This window comes from Bufo bufo, chromosome 10, assembly GCF_905171765.1.
Source record: "Bufo bufo chromosome 10, aBufBuf1.1, whole genome shotgun sequence".
NCBI classification, from domain to species: Eukaryota; Metazoa; Chordata; class Amphibia; order Anura; family Bufonidae; genus Bufo; species Bufo bufo.
This window is the reverse complement of record NC_053398.1, coordinates 10,009,482-10,026,330: the sequence shown is the minus strand read 5'-3', so window position 1 is coordinate 10,026,330 and position 16,849 is coordinate 10,009,482.

Here is a 16,849-nt window from a genome sequence, read left to right as displayed (position 1 = left end):
AAGGAGGAGGAGGAGGGGAAGGAGATTAAAGGGAAAGTCAAAGGAAAAATAAAAGGCATAACAGATAAGACATAGACACTATACATGTAACAAGGTATGTCTCCCCTTGGACAGGGAGCTCGTGGTCCCACCCAGCATCTGACATGATGGAGATCCTTTTTCATAGCAGCGGACAGCCGGGATCTATCAGAGGGGGGCTCCTGTGGGGCCACTAGGGGGTTTAAGGAGGGGTGTGGGGGAGAGGAATTAATCAGTAACATTACTGACATAAAGGCAAACATATAACCCCAGCAAAGTTATCAGTGCTAACATTGCATCAAATCACAACCTGTATCTTGTGCAGGAAGGGTAGCGATAAAAAGGAGCAAATCCCAAAGCCCATGGAAACGGGGCAATGGGCTAAGACCCTGATCAAGGCCACAAATAGGTAACAAACAGGCAATAAACAGCTCGGACAGAGCAAACAAAGTCCCTTCAGCCTGAAACTCAGAAATGTCCCAGGACAATGGACTCAGTAGTGAGTAAACATAAGAGACTTCAGCTTCTCACAGAGCAGAGTCACGTGACAGCGACTTGAGAACGGCCTTTTCCTTGCTTCTCTGGTCTGGATGGCGAGACTTGCTGCCACGAATCCACACCCGGGGGGAGAGGCAGGGGGTCCCCTTGATCAGCCGGCATCCAAGAGGGAACTGCGATGGGTGCAATCCCAAGAGGGCCACATATAGCTTTAAGGTCTCCCGGGGTCCGCACCGTGTACTGCCTGCCATTTTTCAAGATGGCCAAGCCGAAGGGATAGAGCCACCGGAATGGCGTGGCTGTGGCTTTAAGGGCCTCCAGGAGTGGCCTTATGATGCGCCTCTTGGCTAAGGTGGAGGGGGCCAGATCTTGAAAGAATAGGATGGGGGTCTCGCCATACATGATGCGATCCGCCTCTCTTCCCGCCCTAGGCAGTGCCGCAGTATCCACGTAGCTGAGGATGCCACATACTACATCCCTCGGCGGCTCACCAGGTTTCGGCTTGGGCCTCAAAGCCCTGTGGATGCGCTCAATCACAATCTGAGCTGTTCTTTCAGCACCTAGCAGGGAGGAGAAAATTTCGCATGCTGCCGAATTAAGCGCATCGATTGCGATATTTTCGGGAAGACCGCGGATGCGAATATATCGCCGCCGGCTCCGATTTTCTTGGTCTTCAATGCGTAATAGCGCATCATTTAGCAAGTCTCTGTGTGTTTGCAGGGCCGCGCTCGTCTTACCCTCATGCACCAGGATGGCTTCCTGTGCGAGCTCCAGGGACTCCACTCGGTTACCAATGTGTCGCAGGTCTCCTTTTATTTCCTCCAAATCCTTCTTCAGAGGTGCAAGTGCAGACTCCAGGATATCCCTGAGGACTGCTTTGGAGAGTGAGGAGCTTTTTCGCATAGATCTGCAAACTGATACATCGGAGGCACTTCCTGCCTCTGAACCACCTTCTGCATCAGAGAGCTGCCGCGCCATCTTGGACACTTCAGCAGCAGGGGTCCTGGATTGTTTTTTGAGATATTTATCCATCTCAGGCTGTCTGGAACGAGCCCCTGTCAGCTCTGGTGTCTCAGGGTGACGATCTTTACCTGGTTTCCCCATTTACACAATGTAAGTAGCCAGTAAAAGGGGTTATAATAGCTGCCAGGGAGAGGAGCTCAGGAACAAGCAGCCATTAAGCTCCAAGGTCAGGCTCCGCCCCTATAGTAGTTATATCCTTGTACATAGGAGCAGTATTATAGTAGTTATATTCTTGTACATAGGAGCAGTATTATAGTAGTTATATTCTTGTACATAGGAGGCAGTATTATAGTAGTTATATTCTTGTACATAGGAGCAGTATTATAGTAGTTATATTCTTGTACATAGGAGCAGTATTATAGTAGTTATATTCTTGTACATAGGAGGCAGTATTATAGTAGTTATATTCTTGTACATAGGAGCAGTATTATAGTAGTTATATTCTTGTACATAGGAGCAGTATTATAGTAGTTATATTCTTGTACATAGGAGCAGTATTATAGTAGTTATATTCTTGTACATAGGAGCAGTATTATAGTAGTTATATTCTTGTACATAGGAGGCAGTATTATAGTAGTTATATTCTTGTACATAGGAGGCAGTATTATAGTAGTTATATTCTTGTACATAGGAGCAGTATTATAGTAGTTATATTATTGTACATAGGAGGCAGTATTATAGTAGTTATATTCTTGTACATAGGAGCAGTATTATAGTAGTTATATTCATGTACATAGGAGCAGTATTATAGTAGTTATAGTCTTGTACATAGGAGCAGTATTATAGTAGTTATAGTCTTGTACATAGGAGGCAGTATTATAGTAGTTATATTCTTGTACATAGGAGCAGTATTATAGTAGTTATAGTCTTGTACATAGGAGCAGTATTATAGTAGTTACAGTGGAGGAAATAATTATTTGACCCCTCACTGATTTTGTAAGTTTGTCCAATGACAAAGAAATGAAAAGTCTCAGAACAGTATCATTTCAATGGTAGGTTTATTGTAACAGTGGCAGATAGCACATCAAAAGGAAAATCGAAAAAATAACTTTAAATAAAAGATAGCAACTGATTTGCATTTCATTGAGTGAAATAAGTATTTGAACCCTCTAACAAAAAAAGACTTAATACTTGGTGGAAAAACCCTTGTTTGCAAGCACAGAGGTCAAACGTTTCTTGTAATTGATGACCAAGTTTGCGCACATTTTAGGAGGAATGTTGGTCCACTCCTCTTTGCAGATCATCTCTAAATCCCTAAGGTTTCGAGGCTGTCTCTGTGCAACTCTGAGCTTGAGCTCCCTCCATAGGTTTTCGATTGGATTAAGGTCCGGAGACTGACTAGGCCACTCCATGACCTTAATGTGCTTCTTCTTGAGCCACTCCTTTGTTGCCTTTGCTGTATGTTTTGGGTCATTGTCGTGCTGGAACACCCATCCACGACCCATTTTCAGTTTCCTGGCAGAGGGAAGGAGGTTGTCGCTCTGGATTTCACGATACATGGCTCCGTCCATTTTCCCGTTTATGCGAATAAGTTGTCCTGTGCCCTTAGCAGAAAAACACCCCCAAAGCAAAATGTTTCCACCCCCATGCTTGACGGTGGGGACGGTGTTTTGGGCGTCATAGGCAGCATTTTTCTTCCTCCAAACACAGCGAGTTGAGTTAATGCCAAAGAGCTCTATTTTGGTCTCATCAGACCACAGCACCTTCTCCCAGTCACTCTCTGAATCATTCAGGTGTTCATTGGCAAACTTCAGACGGGCCTGCACATGTGCCTTCCTGAGCAGGGGGACCTTGCGAGCCCTGCAGGATTTTAATCCATTGCGGTGTAATGTGTTTCCAATGGTTTTCTTGGTGACTGTGGTCCCTGCTAATTTGAGGTCATTAACTAACTCCTCCCGTGTAGTTCTAGGATGCTTTTTCACCTTTCTCAGAACCATTGACACCCCACGAGGTGAGATCTTGCGTGGAGCCCCAGAGCGAGGTCGATTGATGGTCATTTTGTGCTCCTTCCATTTTCGAACAATCGCACCAACAGTTGTCACCTTCTCTCCCAGCTTCTTGCTAATGGTTTTGTAGCCCATTCCAGCCTTGTGCAGGTCTACAATTTTGTCTCTGACATCCTTGGACAGCTCTTTGGTCTTTCCCATGTTGGAGAGTTTGGAGTCTGCTTGATTGATTGATTCTGTGGACAGGTGTCTTTTATACAGGTGACTAGTTAAGACAGGTGTCCTTAATGAGGGTGACTAATTGAGTAGAAGTGTCTAACCACTCTGTGGGAGCCAGAACTCTTAATGGTTGGTAGGGGTTCAAATACTTATTTCACTCAATGAAATGCAAATCAGTTGCTATCTTTTATTTAAAGTTATTTTTTCGATTTTCCTTTTGATGTGCTATCTGCCACTGTTACAATAAACCTACCATTGAAATGATACTGTTCTGAGACTTTTCATTTCTTTGTCATTGGACAAACTTACAAAATCAGTGAGGGGTCAAATAATTATTTCCTCCACTGTATATTCTTGTACATAGGAGCAGTATTATAGTAGTAATATTCTTGTACATAGGAGGCAGTATTATAGTAGTTATATTCTTGTACATAGGAGCAGTATTATAGTAGTTATATTCCTGTACATAGGAGCAGTATTATAGTAGTTATATTCTTGTACATAGGGGCAGTATTATAGTAGTTACATTCTTGTACATAGGAGGCAGTATTATAGTAGTTATATTCCTGTACATAGGAGGCAGTATTATAGTAGTTATATTCTTGTACATAGGAGGCAGTATTATAGTAGTTATATTCTTGTACATAGGAGCAGTATTATAGTAGTTATATTCTTGTACATAGGAGCAGTATTATAGTAGTTATATTCTTGTACATAGGAGCAGTATTATAGTAGTTATATTCCTGTACATAGGAGCAGTATTATAGTAGTTATATTCTTGTACATAGGAGCAGTATTATAGCAGTTATATTCTTGTACATAGGAGCAGTATTATAGTAGTTATATTCCTGTACATAGGAGCAGTATTATAGTAGTTATATACTTGTACATAGGGGGCAGTATTATAGTAGTTATATTCTTGTACATAGGAGCAGTATTATAGTAGTTATATTCTTGTACATAGGAGCAGTATTATAGTAGTTATATTCCTGTACATAGGAGCAGTATTATAGTAGTTATATTCTTAACCAAATCTCTTTTTATTGAGATAGCAAATAGTTTGAAAGTGCAACAGTACAGCATACGCCATACGCAGATGGCATCAAATTAGTGCAATCAAATATAATCGTAGCCAAATAAATGAGGGGGGGAACAAACAAAAATAGACAGACAAGACCACGGACAGGGATAAAGAAAACACAGACAAGAAGGAGAGAGGAAGGGAGAGAGATGGGGGGAAGGGGGTAGGTACAATAATGGCAGTATCATTCAGACCGCTATAAGGCTGTTCAAGGTGCCGGATGGCGATAGGTTTTCCAGGGACTCCATATGTCTAGAAAACGAGGGCGAGTGTGAGATTCCCAGTGAGCCAATTCTTCAAAGCGACATATCTGATCCACTTTCTCTTGCCACATCAGCAGTGTAGGCGCAGAATCGTTCTTCCACAGCAAAGGGATTAGCAGACGGGCAGCAGTTAGAAGTAATGTTGGTAGGTTGTTCTTAGAAGGGGTAAAGGACATATTGGGGCACCAAAGCAGGACTAGTTGTGCATTTAGACTTATATGGGAGTCGCAAATGTGCCCGATTAGGCTTTCAATCTGTGTCCAAAAGGGACGGATTAGATTGCAGGACCACCATATGTGAGAAAGCGACCCCTTCTCTGTTCCACACCTCCAGCACCGATCGGGTATTTCCTGATTAAGATTATGAAGGAATTCAGGCGTTTTGTACCAACGTGTGAGTAGCTTAAAGGAGTTTTCCTGTATTTTGATACAACGACTGAATCCGTGAGAATGGAGAGGGTAAATGCTTTTTCAGGTTCTGAGAGGCGGTACGAGAGCTCCTTCTCCCAGGCATTTAGAAAGGATAGTGCTGGGGGTGTGGAAGAGAGAAGCTCCTTGTAGAGAGTTGACAAGGGCCTCCTCGGGGGGATCGGCATAACTAGTTTCTTTTCCAGCCAGGTGGGTTCTTCCGAGCAGAAGGGAGGGAGTTTCAAGATCGCAGTATCTTTGCGAAAGGCAGCAAGAGCCAGGAAGGATTGCCTTCGAACCTCCGGTAAGGCCCGAATTGTGTCCCATGCCAAGTCCCCAGCCGCAGATACAACGTCCTGTAGTTTGTGATTAGACAACTGACGCCAGACCCCGGAGGGAGCAGTGGTCTCAGGGTGAACTAAGTTTTGTAGTAGATGCAGAGGGAGGTGGGGATTGGGGAATCTTAGATCTTTAAATCTATATAGTTTAGCCCACTCAACGAGCATGCCCTTCCAAATGGGGGATACAAAGGAATGTGAGGGCGTGCAACTACGGATCCCCCACAGGACGAGAGTGTCCTTATATGTAACCAGGCCACGCTCTAGAGCTGTGCATAGGTTTGGGGAGCTTCGGGAAAGAAGAGAGAAGCACCTATTCAGGTGCGTTGCAGTGTAATACAGGTGGACATCGGGAAGGCCGAAGCCACCAAACCTCTTCTCCCTCGTCAACGTGGAGTAAGCTATCCTAGATGGTTTATTCGTCCAGAGGAAAAGGGAGAATCTCCGACGCAGCTCTCTAAAGTACGAAAGCGGGAGCCATATGGGTAATGTCTGCAGTAGGTATAGGAGTTTGGGAACAATGAAGGTCTTGAGATAGTTCTTCCTGCCTATCCATGATATGAAGGGAAGTTTAACCGACAATAGATGGGATTTAATTGAGTTAAGCATAGGGGTATAGTTAAGGCTGTAAAGGTCGTTCAGGTTAGCAGAGATGTGAATCCCCAAACATGTTATTTCTCGTGCTGCCCAGGTGAAGGGGGTGGAGCGTTTAAGCGACGCAACAAGCGCGGGTCTACAGGTGACATTCAGGGCAAGGGATTTGCTATAATTGATTTTGAAATTGGAGACCCAACCGAATTCTTCAAAAATAGAGTGCAACCGGGGGAAAGATTTCTCCGGGTTGGTGGTCATAATAAGGAGATCGTCTGCAAACGCAGCCGTAAGGTGGGTGTGGGAAGCTTTCTGGAGACCTTCAATATCGGGATCTTGCCTGATTTTGCACAGGAGAGTTTCCATGACTATCACGAATAACGAGGGGGAGAGAGGGCAACCCTGCCGAGTGCCATTAGTAATGGTAAAGGCGGGTGAAAGAGTGCCGTTGACTTTGACCCTGGCAGAGGGGGCCGAGTACAGAGAGAGAATAGCTGAAATAAGTTGATCAGGAAAGCCAAATTTCGACAAAGCCAGTGACATATACTGCCAGCTCACTCTGTCAAAAGCCTTCTCTGCATCAGTGCTCAGTAGAGCTAGTGGAGTTGAAGTAGTCTGTGCCCAGTTCATAAGATGAAGGAGGCGAACGGTATTCTCATTGCCCTGTCTGCCAGAGACAAAGCCAACTTGTTCCTTGTGAATAACATCCGGGAGAACTTTTTGAATCCGTTGGGCCAGAATCTTAGCCCACCATTTAATGTCCGTATTTAGTAGGGAGATAGGGCGGTAGCTACCGCATTGCAACGGGTCTTTATTCTCCTTATGAATAATGGTGATATGGGCTGTGAGTGATTGGGGAGGAAGGTGGCCACCCTCCAGGAGGTAATTACATAAAGAGCTAAAGTGAGGAACTAGAACAGATTTAAAAGTTTTATAATAGGAGATGGTGAAACCATCAGGGCCAGGACTACGTCCGGAGGGGATAGTGGCTAGAACTTTAAGGACTTCTGTGCCGGAGATGGGAGCTACTAGTTGGGAGGACTGGTCTGGGGATATGGAGGGAAGCTGAAGGGAGGAGAGGAATTTATTCGAAGCCTCCGCGATGGAACAGGGAGATGATCCAGGAGGGGCCGGGAGGTTGTAGAGGTCTTCGTAAAAAGCACAAAATGCTTTGGCTATGTCAGGAGTGGATTTAAGATGATTGCCCGCAGCATCTTTAATTGCTGGGATGAAGGAGTCAGAAAATTGTTGTTTAGTTAGCGCCGCCATAAGCTTGTTCCCTCTGTCACCGTGTGCATATGACTTAAAGCGCGCACGTAAGAGCAATTTAGCCGAGGTAATGTTTAACATATCTTTTAGTTGAGATCGCGCGACCGAAAGCTCCTCCGCGAGGTTTATCGCTTGGGATTGCTTATGGCTGAGCTCGAGAGTGGCGATACGGGATAGGAGGGTAGACATGGCCTGGGCTCTTTGTTTTTTAATATGGGAGCCGAGAGCGATAAGCTCTCCACGGATCACCGCCTTGTGGGTTTCCCAGATTACGGCAGGGGAGGGAGGGGAGGGACCTGCGGTGTTAGTACTGAAAAACTCCTGGAGGGAGGTGGCTATTTTTCCAGATGACACCTGGTCCTGGATGAGGGTTTCATTGAGACGCCAGTTCCATTCCCGTGTAGGGAGGGTGGACAGCGATACCGTCAGAAAAACGGGGGCATGGTCCGACAACGTGATGCTGCCTATTCGGGTGTTTACAATTTGTTTGACATGTTCAGAGGAGAGAAAGACATAGTCCAATCTGTGGTGTGAGGACTTGGCATGGGAGTAGAATGAATAATCACGACCTGTAGGGTTCAGGGTGCGCCAGGTGTCAATAACACCTAATTTACGCAGAGCCACCCTCAGGCGTCTAAGACGGACATGAGTGATTGCCGATCTCCCCGAGGAGGAGTCCAAGAGTGGGTCTAGAGTCACATTAAAATCTCCCCCCAGAATTACCATACCATGTTTGAATGCAGCAAGCGCAGAGAGGGTCTGAACCAGCCATGCAATTTGTCCCCTATTAGGCGCGTAAATATTGGCCAGTGTAACCGGTGTGCCTGCTATAGAGCCCTTCACAAATAAGTACCGGCCATCAGGATCCGAGGAGGAGGCTGTAACCGCAAAGGGCACCTGCTTGTGAATGGCAATACTGACACCCCGGCTAGCAGAGGTCTGCGCACTGTGGAACCACTGAGTGAACTTTTTGGAAGGAAGATTGGGAATCTTACCTGCCCGAAAATGCGTCTCTTGAAAAAAGGCAATCGAGACTTTGTCTTTTTGCAGCAAGGAAATCACCTGGGATCTTTTGCGCGGCTCGTTCAGGCCCCGGACATTAAGGGTTGAAACTACAAGAGAAGCCATTTTAAGTCAGTGGAAAAGCACATAGCAATCAAGGTCTGAGCGAACCAAGCAAGAACATTAGGGTGGGAAAGGAGGACACAAGAGGGGAAACACATGAGGGCAAAAGAAGATAGACAAAACGGCAAACAATTATTCAAAATCACGTAGTGCAATTCTAAGAGCTCCACGGAGCGCCTGTGAACCAGGGGATCCTTTCTCATCACGGACTGGTGCCGGGATCCATCAGGCGGGGGGTCTCGTAGAGCCGGAATAGGCCAAGAAACGGCCATAAGGTAACAAGGAAGTCAATGAGGGAAACATTGGCAAACAAATCCCCTATGCAGAAGGGGTGGGAGGGGAGAGGTAAATAAAACTCAGGAAGGTAAGGTCCACAGGGAGGTGAACAAAGGCCTGATCACATCCAGAAAGGCCTTATCAAAAAACTGGGTGGCCCTGATGCATGTCCTGAACAGCAAAACAGAAGAAATCTTCAGGAGAACACCGGAACTATGGCCGGCAAAAGATGGCAACCTTCATAGCAGGAAGGCTTCAGCGATGAGGAGAGCGTCCCGCAGCAGTGGAAGCTTGAGAACCCAGGCTGGATCGGGCTTTCTTCCCGGCCGGTACAAGGGACCAGGTTTCTGCAGTCGGAGGCGAGGGTATAGGGTCTCCCTGGTCCGCTGGCATCCAGGACGGGATTTCAATCGGGGCTATACCCAGAGAGACCCAGGCTCCGGACAAGTCCTGTGGTGTGCGTATGGTAATTTGCCTTCCGTTTTTGATGACGGCCAAGCCAAAGGGGAACAACCAGCGAAACTGGGTCCCAGAGGATCTAAGAGCTTCTAGAAGTGGACGCAGAGTACGTCTCTTTGTCAGCGTGGAAGGTGCCAGGTCTTGAAAGAACTGCAGCTGCGAGCCTTCATATTCTAGACGGTCCGTCTCTCTACTGGCCTTCAAAAGAGCCGCAGTGTCCACAAAGCTGAGGATACCGCAGATAACATCTCTCGGAGGATCTGAAGCCTTTGGCTTGGGACGAAGAGCGCGGTGTATGCGTTCAATAACAATATTTGCTGCTCTTTCTGGATTCAAAAGATTCGCGAATATTTCTTTCGCGATTTTTTCGAGCGCTTCTGGTGCGAATATTTCAGGTATACCTCGGATGCGAATATTACGTCTGCGGCTGCGATTTTCCTGGTCTTCGATTCGCAGGAGGGCATCGTTAATGAGATCTTTATGCGCACCCAAGGTAGAGCATGTTTCCTCACTAAAGCGAATAATCGCATCTTGCGAATTTTCCAGCGTCGCGACTCTCTGGTCGATGGAACGGAGATCTGTCTTTATTTCCGCCAAGTCCTGCTTCAGGGGAGCCAGAGCAGAATCCATAACTTCGCGCAGGATCGCTTTTGAAAGATTTGATCCCCGCCGTCTGTTTTTATATTCGGAAGCATCCGAAATACTTCCCGCTTCTGAGCAGTCTTCAGCATCGGAGTGGAGTGAGGGAGCCGGCGCCATCTTAGGCGTCCCTGCAGCGGTGCCCTTGGCAGCTTTCCTCAGAAATTGCTCCATGTCAGGCTGTTTGGAGCGGTTCACAGGTGGGTCGACAGGTTCCCTGGGGCGATCTCTCCCCGTTTTGCCCATTTTTAGCGTCTGAAAAGTGCTATTTAAGGGGATTTGTGCCGATTAGGAAGAGGAGCTCAGTCACCAGCAGCCATGCAGCTCAGCGGCCAAACTCCGCCCCCATAGTAGTTATATTCTTGTACATAGGAGGCAGTATTATAGTAGTTATATTCTTGTACATAGGAGCAGTATTATAGTAGTTATATTCTTGTACATAGGAGCAGTATTATAGTAGTTATATTCTTGTACATAGGAGACAGTATTATAGTAGTTATATTCTTGTACATAGGAGCAGTATTATAGTAGTTATATTCTTGTACATAGGAGGCAGTATTATAGTAGTTATATTCTTGTACATAGGAGCAGTATTATAGTAGTTATATTCTTGTACATAGGAGGCAGTATTATAGTAGTTATATCCTTGTACATAGGAGCAGTATTATAGTAGTTATATTCTTGTACATAGGAGGCAGTATTATAGTAGTTATACTCTTCTATATAGGGGCAGTATTATAGTAGTTATATTCTTGTACATAGGAGCAGTATTATAGTAGTTATATTCTTGTACATAGGAGGCAGTATTATAGTAGTTATATTCTTGTACATAGGAGCAGTATTATAGTAGTTATATTCTTGTACATAGGAGGCAGTATTATAGTAGTTATATTCTTGTACATAGGAGGCATTATTATAGTAGTTATAGTCTTGTACATAGGAGGCAGTATTATAGTAGTTATATTCTTGTACATAGGAGGCAGTATTATAGTAGTTATATTCTTGTACATAGGAGCAGTATTATAGTAGTTATATTCTTGTACATAGGAGCAGTATTATAGTAGTTATATTCTTGTACATAGGGGGCAGTATTATAGTAGCTATATTCTTGTACATAGGAGCAGTATTATGGTAGTTATATTCTTGTACATAGCAGGCATTATTATAGTAGTTATATTCTTGTACATAGGAGGCAGTATTATAGTAGTTATATTCCTGTACATAGGAGCAGTATTATAGTATTATAGTAGTTATATTCTTGTACATAGGAGCAGTATTATAGTAGTTATATTCTTGTACATAGGAGCAGTATTACAGTAGTTATATTCCTGTACATAGGAGTAGTATTATAGTAGTTATATTCCTGTACATAAAAGCAGTATTAGGGTCCATTCACACGTCCGTTGTTTCTTTCCTGATCTGTTCCGTTTTTTGCGGAACAGATCTGGACCAGTTCTGTACCCATTCATTTTCAATGGGTCCTGAAAAAAAATCAGACATTGAGCTGTCCGATTTTTTTCAGGACCCATTGAAAATGAATGGGTACAGAACTGGTCCAGATCTGTTCTGCAAAAAACGGAACAGATCAGGAAAGAAACAACGGACATGTGAATGGACCCTTATAGTAGTTATATTTTTGTACATAGGAGCAGTATTATAGTAGTTATATTCTTGTAAATAGGGGCAGTTTTATGGCTGCTAGTGCTAGCGTAGTAAAGATCCTAATGTTAACTGTTTCATTGCTCTACATATTTAACCACCTCAGCCCCCAGTGCTTAAACACCCTGAAAGACCAGGCCACTTTTTACACTTCTGACCTACACTACTTTCACCGTTTATTGATCGGTCATGCAACTTACCACCCAAATGAATTTTACCTCCTTTTCTTCTCACTAATAGAGCTTTCATTTGGTGGTATTTCATTGCTGCTGACATTTTTACTTTTTTTGTTATTAATCGAAATTTAACGATTTTTTTGCAAAAAAATGACATTTTTCACTTTCAGTTGTAACATTTTGCTAAAAAAAACGAGATCCATATATAAATTTTGCTCTAAATTTATTGTTCTACATGTCTTTGATAAAAAAAAAATGTTTGGGTAAAAAAAAAAAATGGTTTGGGTAAAAGTTATAGCGTTTACAAACTATGGTACAAAAATGTGAATTTCCGCTTTTTGAAGCAGCTCTGACTTTGAGCACCTGTCATGTTTCCTGAGGTTCTACAATGCCCAGACAGTACAAACACCCCACAAATGACCCCATTTCGGAAAGTACACACCCTAAGGTATTCGCTGATGGGCATAGTAAGTTCATAGAACTTTTTATTTTTTGTCACAAGTTAGCGGAAAATGATGATTTTTTTTTTTTTTTCTTACAAAGTCTCATATTCCACTAACTTGTGACAAAAAATAAAAAGTTCTATGAACTCACTATGCCCATCACGAAATACCTTGGGGTCTCTTCTTTCCAAAATGGGGTCACTTGTGGGGTAGTTATACTGCCCTGGCATTCTAGGGGCCCAAATGTGTGGTAAGGAGTTTGAAATCAAATTCTGTAAAAAATGACCAGTGAAATCCGAAAGGTGCTCTTTGGAATATGGGCCCCTTTGCCTACCTAGGCTGCAAAAAAGTGTCACACATCTGGTATCTCTGTATTCAGGAGAAGTTGAGGAATGTGTTTTGGGGTGTCATTTTGTATAAAAAAATGGGAAAAGTTGTCTTTTGCCAAGATATTTATCTCACCCAGCATGGGTATATGTAAAATGACACCCCAAAACACATTCCCCAACTTCTCCTGAGTACGGAGATACCAGATGTGTGACACTTTTTTGCAGCCTAGGTGGGCAAAGGGGCCCATATTCCAAAGAGCACCTTTCGGATTTCACTGGTCATTTTTTACAGAATTTGATTTCAAACTCCTTACCACACATTTGGGCCCCTAGAATGCCAGGGCAGTATAACTACCCCACAAGTGACCCCATTTTGGAAAGAAGACACCCCAAGGTATTCGCTGATGGGCATAGTGAGTTCATGGAAGTTTTTATTTTTTGTCACAAGTTAGTGGAATATGATACTTTGTAAGAAAAAAATAAATAAAAAAAAAATCATTATTTTCCACTAACTTGTGACAAAAAATAAAAAATTCTAGGAACTCGCCATGCCCCTCACGGAATACCTTGGGGTGTCTTCTTTCCAAAATGGGGTCACTTGTGGGGTAGTTATACTGCCCTGGCATTTTCCAGGGGCCCTAATGTGTGGTAAGTAGGTAAATGACCTGTGAAATCCGAAAGGTGCTCTTTGGAATGTGGGCCCCTTTGCCCACCTAGGCTGCAAAAAAGTGCCACACATGTGGTATCTCCGTACTCGGGAGAAGTTGGGGAATGTGTTTTGGGGTGTCATTTTACATATACCCATGCTGGGTGAGAGAAATATCTTGGCAAAAGTCAACTTTTCCCATTTTTTTATACAAAGTTGGCATTTGACCAAGATATTTATCTCACCCAGCATGGGTATATGTAAAAAGACACCCCAAAACACATTCCTCAACTTCTCCTGAATACAGAGATACCAGATGTGTGACACTTTTTTGCAGCCTAGGTGGGCAAAGGGGCCCATATTCCAAAGAGCACCTTTCGGATTTCACTGGTCATTTTTTACAGAATTTGATTTCAAACTCCTTACCACACATTTGGGCCCCTAGAATGCCAGGACAGTATAACTACCCCACAAGTGACCCCATTTTGGAAAGAAGACACCCCAAGGTATTCGCTGATGGGCATAGTGAGTTCATGGAAGTTTTTATTTTTTGTCACAAGTTAGTGGAATATGAGACTTTGTAAGAAAAAAAAAAATTTAAAAAAAATCATCATTTTCCACTAACTTGTGACAAAAAATAAAAAATTCTAGGAACTCGCCATGCCCCTCACGGAATATCTTGGGGTGTCTTCTTTCCAAAATGGGGTCACTTGTGGGGTAGTTATACTGCCCTGGCATTTTCCAGGGGCCCTAATGTGTGGTAAGTAGGTAAATGACCTGTGAAATCCTAAAGGTGCTCTTTGGAATGTGGGCCCCTTTGCCCACCTAGGCTGCAAAAAAGTGCCACACATGTGGTATCGCCGTACTCGGGAGAAGTTGGGGAATGTGTTTTGGGGTGTCATTTTACATATACCCATGCTGGGTGAGATAAATATCTTGGTCAAATGCCAACTTTGTATAAAAAAAATGGGAAAAGTTGTCTTTTGCCAAGATAATTCTCTCACCCAGCATGGGTATATGTAAAATGACACCCCAAAACACATTCCCCAACTTCTCCTGAGTACGGCGATACCAGATGTGTGACACTTTTTTGCAGCCTAAATGCGCAAAGGGGCCCACATTTCTTTTATGAGGGCATTTTTAGACATTTGGATCCCAGACTTCTTCTCACGCTTTAGGGCCCCTAGAATGCCAGGGCAGTATAAATACCCCACATGTGACCCCATTTTGGACAGAAGACACCCCAAGGTATTCAATGAGGGGCATGGCGAGTTCATAGAATTTATTTTTCTTTGGCACAAGTTAGCGGAAATTGATTTTATTTATTTTTTTCAAACAAAGTCTCCCTTTCCGCTAACTTGGGACAAAAATTTCAATCTTTCATGGACTCAATATGCCCCTCACGGAATACCTGGGGGTGTCTTCTTTCCGAAATGGGGTCACATGTGGGGTATTTATACTGCCCTGGCATTCTAGGGGCCCTAAAGCGTGAGAAGAAGTCTGGAATATAAATGTCTAAAAATTTTTACGCATTTGGATTCCGTGAGGGGTATGGTGAGTTCATGTGAGATTTAATTTTTTGACACAAGTTAGTGGAATATGAGACTTTGTAAGAAAAAAAAAAAATTTCCGCTAACTTGGGCCAAAAAAATGTCTGAATGGAGCCTTACAGAGGGGTGATCAATGACAGGGGGGTGATCAATGACAGGGGGGGTGATCAATGACAGGGGGGTGATCAGGGAGTCTATATGGGGTGATCACCACAGTCATTGATCACCCCCCTGTAAGGCTCCATTCAGACGTCCGTGTGCGTTTTGCGGATCCGATCCATCTATCAGTGGGTCCTTAAAAATCATGCGGACATCTGAATGGAGCTTTACAGGGGGGTGATCAATGACAGGGGGGTAATCAATGACAGGGGGGTGATCAGGGAGTCTATATGGGGTGATCACCACAGTCATTGATCATGCCCCTGTAAGGCTCCATTCAGACGTCCGTGTGCGTTTTGCGGATCCGATCCATCTATCAGTGGATCCGTAAAAATCATGCGGACGTCTGAATGGAGCTTTACAGGGGGGTGATTAATGACAGGGGGGTGATCAATGACAGGGGGGTGATCAGGGAGTCTATATGGGGTGATCACCACAGTCATTGATCATGCCCCTGTAAGGTTCCATTCAGACGTCCGTGTGCGTTTTGCGGATCCGATCCATCTATCAGTGGATCCGTAAAAATCATGCGGACGTCTGAATGGAGCTTTACAGGGGTGTGATCAATGACAGGGGGGTAATCAATGACAGGGGGGTGATCAGGGAGTCTATATGGGGTGATCAGGGGTGATCAAGGGTGAATAAGGGGTTAATAAGTGACAGGAGGGGGGGGTGTAGTGTAGTGTGGTGCTTGGTGCAACATATTACTGAGCTACCTGTGTCCTCTGGTGGTCGATCCAAACAAAGGGGACCACCAGAGGACCAGGTAGCAGGTATATTAGACGCTGTTATCAAAACAGCGTCTAATATACCTGTTAGGGGTTAAAAAAATCACATCTCCAGCCTGCCAGCGAACGATCGCCGCTGGCAGGCTGGAGATCAACTCTCTTACCTTCCGTTCCTGTGAGCGCGCGTTCACAGGAAATCTCGGCCATCGCGAGAGGACGCGCCGGCGCGTCCACTCAGAATCAATCAACCACCTCCAGGACGCGTCTGTGCATACAGCGGTCCGGAGGTGGTTAAAGGGAACCTGTCACCTGGATTTTGGGTATAGAGCAGAGGACATGGGCTGCTAGATCGCCTCTAGCACATCCGCAATATCCATTCCCCATAGCTCTCTGTGCTTTTATTGTGTCAAAAAAACGATTTTATACATATGTAAATGAGGCAAGTAAGAAGCCCAAGTAACTGTTACGAACATTTCAGGAGTCCAGCCACGCCCACTGTGAAGGAGCCCAGCACCGCCCTGCATCCTCCGAATCTCCTCCTTGCTCCCCGATGTTACAAAGCTAGCGCGTGCGCAGTGTTGGCATAGTGTTCCTTCCCTGTGCTGGCATCAGCTTTAGGGAACGAACTGCGCATGCGCTAGGTCGCGCATTGCGAGATTACAGCGCTCTAGCTTTGTGACGTCGGGGAGCAAGGAGGAGGAGATTCAGAGGATGTGGGGCGGTGCTAGGCTCCTTCACAGTGGGTGTGGCTGCACTCCGAGTCAGAGAATGCCGGACTCATCTCTGAAGCATGGAGGAGACAGGACTCATCTAAGGTTCATTTACATATATGGCAGGAACATTTATTTTAGGTTTTTCTCTGAACTGATAGTTCTTTCAGAATTAATTTTAATATCATTATTAATGTATTAAAAAGTATTTTTTAGAAAAGTGATTGGATAAATAGGCTTAGAAAGTGATGACCGGTTTCCTTTAAGACTGTATTTGATTATTTTGTATGTGATTTG